Source organism: Pteropus medius, unplaced genomic scaffold (assembly GCF_902729225.1).
Source record: "Pteropus medius unplaced genomic scaffold, Ma_sr-lr_union100, whole genome shotgun sequence".
Lineage (NCBI taxonomy): Eukaryota > Metazoa > Chordata > Mammalia > Chiroptera > Pteropodidae > Pteropus > Pteropus medius.
Window position 1 is genome coordinate 14,199,949 of NW_024354499.1, and position 6,408 is coordinate 14,206,356.

Consider the following 6,408-nt stretch of genomic DNA (forward strand, 5'->3'; position numbering starts at 1 on the left):
CACAAAAAAGAGAAAATGTTGGAAAGAAAAAAAATTTTTTGAAGACTTCTGGCTTCATTTTATACTACTTTGGCATGGACTGTATTTATTTTCAAAATGGCTTTTTTGTTTTTGTTTTTCTTGGCAAGTTCTATTGTGAGTGTTCTAATTATGAAGCAAAATGTCTTTTCGCCGCCATGCTTTATATGATAGTATTTAAAATTGATGTGAGTTAGTATGTCAAAAAACTGATCTATTAAAGAAATAATTGGCCTTTCTGAGCTGATTTTTCTATCTTTTGTAATTATCTTTATTTAAAAATTGTATTGGATTAAAAAATAAATAAATAAAGGAGAAGTCCTAACCCATGAAAGGTCAAGGTGAGTGAGTCCTACCTGCCAGATACATGAAGCACAGTTTGAGGCAATGTAACAGGGGTGAGTGGGTATCCAACAACCTTTAAAATATGGTTTATTATTTTTAATTACAATGTATGCCTTCCTCTTTGGGGGGCCACACCTTGCCTACTTTAATTATACTGTGATAGCAACAATAGTAACAATAAGTAACACTTATGTAGGCTGACTCTGGGCCAGACTACACTGCTTTACATAAGTGAATAAGCTTTATTGGATGGGAGGAGCCACTATTTATACTTCCCGACCAGTGGTCCTTGAGGTCTCCCCATTAGAGTTCTGAAGAGGTAGCCTCAGCATTGGGATGGTGGGCAGCAGCGGTACAGAGAGCACAGGGCACTATGTTTTAAAGAATCAAAAACTCAGAACCCTGGTAGATGATAGCCTGGGATGGTGCCCAGCAACAGAGAAACAAGGCGAAGCTCAAAATCAGGAACCGGGTTGCAGACTGGGATTAGAAAAGAAATCGGAGTGGGAAGTGGGTTCCCAAGGGGACAATCTTCAACATCCTGTAGAGGGGCTGGCGCTACAACACCTAATTCCTCAAAACATGGTCGATTTAATCGCAGTCTCCATCAAGAGCTCTTGGGGCTGCTCATGAAGTAAGACTGGGGCTCGGACCTGGACATGGAGGGCAGGGCTGGTGCCACTATAGGTTTCCACACCTGATTCCCCCATAGGTTACTGATAGGGCAGTGCCTAGGAGAACAAGGGCAGGCACCAATGATCTGGGTGGTGCTGAGTCAAAGATCTAACCCACAAGGAGGGCAAAGAAGAGAGCAGGACAAAACAGCAGAAGCCAAAACAAAAAGCCAAGCTCGGGGATGGGGACCATGGGCAGGGCAAGTGATGATTTCTGAAATGAGATGTAGGCTCAGTGGGTGTCCCTAGGCCATAGACTCCTGGGGCCAGCATATAAAGCAAAAGTTGGAGAAGCAGCAACACAATTCAGAGATTGGCACAGTGCTCCTAGAATGAAAATGGGCCAATGGGCTGCGGAAGAAGATTCTAAAGGAGACAACAGGATGGCCTTGTAAACCAAAATTAATTTTGGACTGTAATATAGAATAAAAAGCATTTGAGCAAAAGGGCTATATATAGCCCAGGAGACTCAGATTCAGGAAGCAATCTAAATTGTGTTCCTGCAGAGACAAAGGGGAAACCACCTTTTATATCCAAAGTTCCCATTCACATTCCGAATTAGGTGTGTTTTATGTAAATGAGGTATCCAAATAGTTCAGTTCTGATTGGTCGGTATAGATGCAAACAAGGATACCATTTGCGCAGTTCAGATTGGGTGGGGAAGATCGCAGTTCATTGGTAGAAGACGAAACCTCGGTTTCCCTGCAGTTTTTGACTCAGACGTGCAAACAAGTGGGCAGAGTGAGAGAAATCAAGACTCAGTCTAAGTTTCTTCCCGGAACCGGAACAGAGTACCTGAGGGGCCCCCACTAGGCTCTCATTAGTCATAAAATTTGGGCCCTCAGTTGACCACAGGAAGTCCATCTAGCAGATAAATTCGTTCTCGGGGTTCATATTAAATGAATCTTATCTCAGGGTCTACAGCATCCAGGGAAAAGCTAAGGGCAAGCCTAGCAGACTCTTTCCAAAAGTCAGTCTTAAGGCACTGGGCAGAAACTAAGTATTAGGAGGCGTGACAAGGACTAGATGTCTCTAGGATGAGATGCACATGATAAAGCAAGTGATTCAGAATAGAGACAGACAGCCCTAGAGAAACTCCCGGAACCACTTGGAGCACGGTCAAGCGTGGCTGAACCGCTCTGGTTCAGACAGAAACTGGGTCCTCCTTCCTCATTCGACTGCACTCCCCTGCTGAGGATGCTCCCACACTCCCTGCCTCAGGAAAGACTGGTCAAGAACTCGTTAGCGAAAGCAGCAGTGGGCCTACCAATGAGTCAGAGTTTCTTTTTTAATTAATTTTTATTTTTCAATTATAGTCGATATTCTATATTATTTTATATTAGTTTCAGGTGTAAGAGTTAGTGCTTTTTCAGCACTTACTGTGGGCAAAAGCAGTTCTAAGCATGACTCTGAGGGGGACCAGTTTTGCCACCGCAAAATATGTCTTTTGGGATATTGATTTTAATTTAGTTACTAAGAAATAAAAGACTCAGAAAGAATCTTTGACCCTCCCTCTTACCTGCGTAAAAGAATTCAGATAGAAAAGCCTGCTTAAAGGAAGGGAGCATGACCTTAGCCTCATAATATAAACTGACTATGGCAGATAAAGAGAAAACTAGCAGAGCCTATTTGTTATACTTCTCTCTGTGTCCCTTTGTTTCTGGGTGGGCCAGCAAGAATTTGTTTACCACATATTTGCTCATTCTCATCTACTTGTGAAATTGCCAGCTTTTCCTTTGAAATCTCAGAACTTTGCCCCTCTTCTCCTTTGTCCAAAATGGCACATAAACCTTAACTGCCTAATGTGGCTTCAGGTCTCATATTCTATGGCACCTCCAAGCATATAGCCGTAATAAATTTTGGACATTTTCTCCTGTTAATCTATCTCATGTTAATTTATTAGCCCAGTCAGAACTTAAAAAGACAGGAGAAAAATTGGTTTTTGTGCCCCCACAACTCTGTAATTACAGTTCATCTCCTCAGACTTTCTATTCTTTCTTCCTTAAAGGAAGTTCTTCTTTCATAATTATTTATCAGCCGCTTTTGTAACAGAGTGAAATATTCAGTCTCTCTGACTCCTTGTTCAAGTCTGCATTGTTTCCCTGACTTTCAGGCTAATAGCTCCTGCTTTGTCTTGCATATAGACATGCTGCTAATCATTAGGAGAATTCTGCTGGTGGTTTGTTTTACAAAAACAGCCCCTCCCATTCCCCCTTCTCCCTAAAAGAAGCCTGAACTCTGAACTTTCTCAAGATGGATTTGAGGAACTACTGAATAGAGTTCCTATATCATTTGGCGCCTTCTCGATCAATAAAACTTTTTTCTTTTTTTTTTTTTTTTAACCAAACTGACATTTTCTTTTGGCGTTTTGAAGTATCGGGCACACAAACTTTGGACCGGTAACACCTCTACACAAAAGCATTTGTTTTTGGTCAAATTATAAGTTATCTGTTAATAAGGTAATTTAGTCGCTGTGAGCATATTATGAAGAAAAAGGTAAGCTGTCTTTGTTTTTCCTATTCTTGGGATGAAGAAAAACATAGATACTTGTTGAGCAAGCACTCCAGGAGTGGGCCACTTGTATATGTGTTGTTCTTTGTTAAACTTATTTGTAGTTGTAAGTCACTGAGATTTTGAAGTTGTTTTTTATTGCAGCATAAGAGGATCAGAACAGGCTTCACAGAGAGGCTTGGGGAGGTGAAGCCGATTGCAGCAGCAGAGAACAGAGAAAGGGACATTCTAGAGAAGGGCTGTGGTGCAGAGTAACAGAGCTGCACAAGCCACTGACCCGCTCTGTGGTCTGATGTGGCCAGAGTGCAGGAAACAAAGGTGTGTGGGAAGAGATGAAGCTACAGAAGAAGATTGGGGCCAGACAGTGACAAACCATTAAAATACACTAGAGTTGCAGAAAATGAGCCAACAAAGGTTTTTTGAGCAAAACCCTTATGGGTTATACATTTTAGAAAACCAACTAGCTGCAGGGTAGAGAGAGAACAGAATGGGAAGAAGGCCAGAGGCTAGGAGGCCAGTCAGAAGGCAACTGAGTAAAGTGATGAAGGCCTAAATCAGAGGCCGGCAAACTTTTTCTGTAAAGGGACAGATGGTAAATATTTTAGGCTTTGTTTACTATAAAGTCTCTGTCACAACTCCTCAACTCAGCCACTGCAGCACAAAACCAGCCATGTATAACAAATACGCACGACTGTATTCCAATAAAACTTTATTTACAAAAAAAGGCAATGGAAGCCAGACTTGGCCCATGGGCTGAAGTTTACCTAACCCTGAATAAAAGTAATAATATGAATGCTACCACTTATTGAGACCTACCACATATCAAGCATTTTACAAACAGTATTACTGATTCTTACAACCTTTTAGGTGAGGTATTATGGGTTGCATTTTACAAATAAGGAAACTGAGGCTGAGATGTTGGGCAATTTGCTCAGGATCATATGGCTAGTGTATGGCAATGGCGAAGACTCAGGTCTGATTCTAGAGCTCATGCTCTTTTGTTATTCCAATGCTACCTCCTGAAGGCAGACAAGAAGGAAAGAAGAGGGAGATATACAGAGCTGTCAGTCTGTGCCTGAGATAATTCACTCACTAGTCAGTCCATCTGTCCATCCATCCATCCATCCATCCATCCATCCATCCATCCAACAAATACTTTGTTTATGCTATGTGTGAAGTACTGGGGATTCACAGATGAATGAAATGTGATTCCTGTACTTGAGCAGCTCAAAGTCTAGTGTTTAAACTTACCATTGGATGTGGAGGATGAAGAAAAGGATGTACGGTTTATTAATAAGATCAAGGAAGTAAAACACTGAAGTTGTTCTCACCTCTGCCTCCTTTTCTCTAAGCATCCAGAGAGGGTCCTCTGATCCTTTGGATCACAGACGCCTGATATTTTTACCCTCTAGCATTGAGTCCCTGTGTCTAATTTTGTATTCATTTCTTTAGAGTTGCCCCTCAGAGATATGTAAGCCTTAGGCCCCCAAACCTAGATCCATCTTGAGTGAATGTTTTTCAGAGCCAGGTCTGTTAAACTCTATTCTGGGGAATTACCAGGGGCTAAGTTTGGGCTCTCAGGGAACTAAGAATGTGGGGGCTGCTCTCCAAGTCACGATGTGGCCAATCCAAAGTCTTCTCCCATTATGTCCACTCTTTTCTACTTACCATGAGCTACCCCTGTTCCCTTTTCCTTTAAAATTAACCCTGGGCCCTATGATTTCTGCAGACTCAAGCTCTTTGGAATTCAACACATCTAAGAATTCAATGCTCCAAGAAGCCTCTCAGTGGGCCATTAGGGCAGGAAAGGACACACCAACCCTAATGAGGCTAGAGATAGGACTAAAGCAATACAGTAACTGAGCAGTGAAGGCAGGCCGCTCATGGTTGGCAGGACTTCTCAGTGTGCAGAAGTCTGTGGAGCTCATTACCAGGCCTAGCTTTTTATTCATTTGTCCAGCCCAAATCAAACTCCACAGAATTGACTGTTAAAGACAACCAGCCCAAAATGAAGTCACTTATATAAGCTTCACATCACCAAACTGGAACTTACAGTTTCAGCTCTCCCAGGAATGGAATCTTTTTAAATTTTTTTTATTTTAAGAAATGGAATCTTAAACCCATCAATCAAGAATCACCTAATCAGCTCTAGTTAGGTCACCTGCCTGATAGACCCCCTGTCATCCCTTAAAGGAAAGTGACCTTGTAATAACCAATCTGCTTTTTTGTCTAGTGTAACGTTTTTGTTCCCTCTTCTTTTTGCCTATAAGTCTTTCATTTCACACAGCTCCTCAGGGCTCCTTCCTATCTGCTAAATTGGTTGCTGCCTGATTCATGAATCATTGAATAAAGCCAGCAAGATCTTTAAAATAGTCTACAGCCATGCTACCCTGAACAAGCCCAATCCCATTTGATCTTGGAAGCTAAGCAGGGTCGGGCCTGGTTAGTACTTGGATAGGAGACCACCTAGGAAAAACAGGTGCTATAGGCATAAAAAATAAAAAAATAAGGGATCGTAAGCTAACAAGGTCCTTGCAATCTGTGAGGTCAACCAAGGGTTGCCTCTCCTAAAATAAAATAAAATAAAATAAAAATCTTTAAAATGTATTCAGTTAAATTTTAACAACTGTTTTACACTCGCCCAAGTCATAAGTGACTCAAAACTAGAAAATTATCTAGTGTGAGAATGGGAGACCTAACTGGAAAAATAATTGGCTCTGGTCATTTGCTCAAAATCCTGTGCTCTGCCCGGCAAATTCACAAATTATATCAAATTATAGGCTGGGAATTGGATGAGTCCTAAGAACAATACTATGACTCTTTAAGGCAAGTACTGTGCCTGTTGTACCCAATATCATAC

The 6,408-nt window shown here is 41.5% G+C and overlaps 1 pseudogene; it reads left to right on the top strand.

Annotated features, from left to right (window-relative positions):
* Positions 1–5,920: 5,920 nt before the first annotated feature.
* On the top strand, positions 5,921–6,039 carry LOC120594756 (uncharacterized; annotated as a pseudogene).
* Positions 6,040–6,408: the final 369 nt, after the last annotated feature.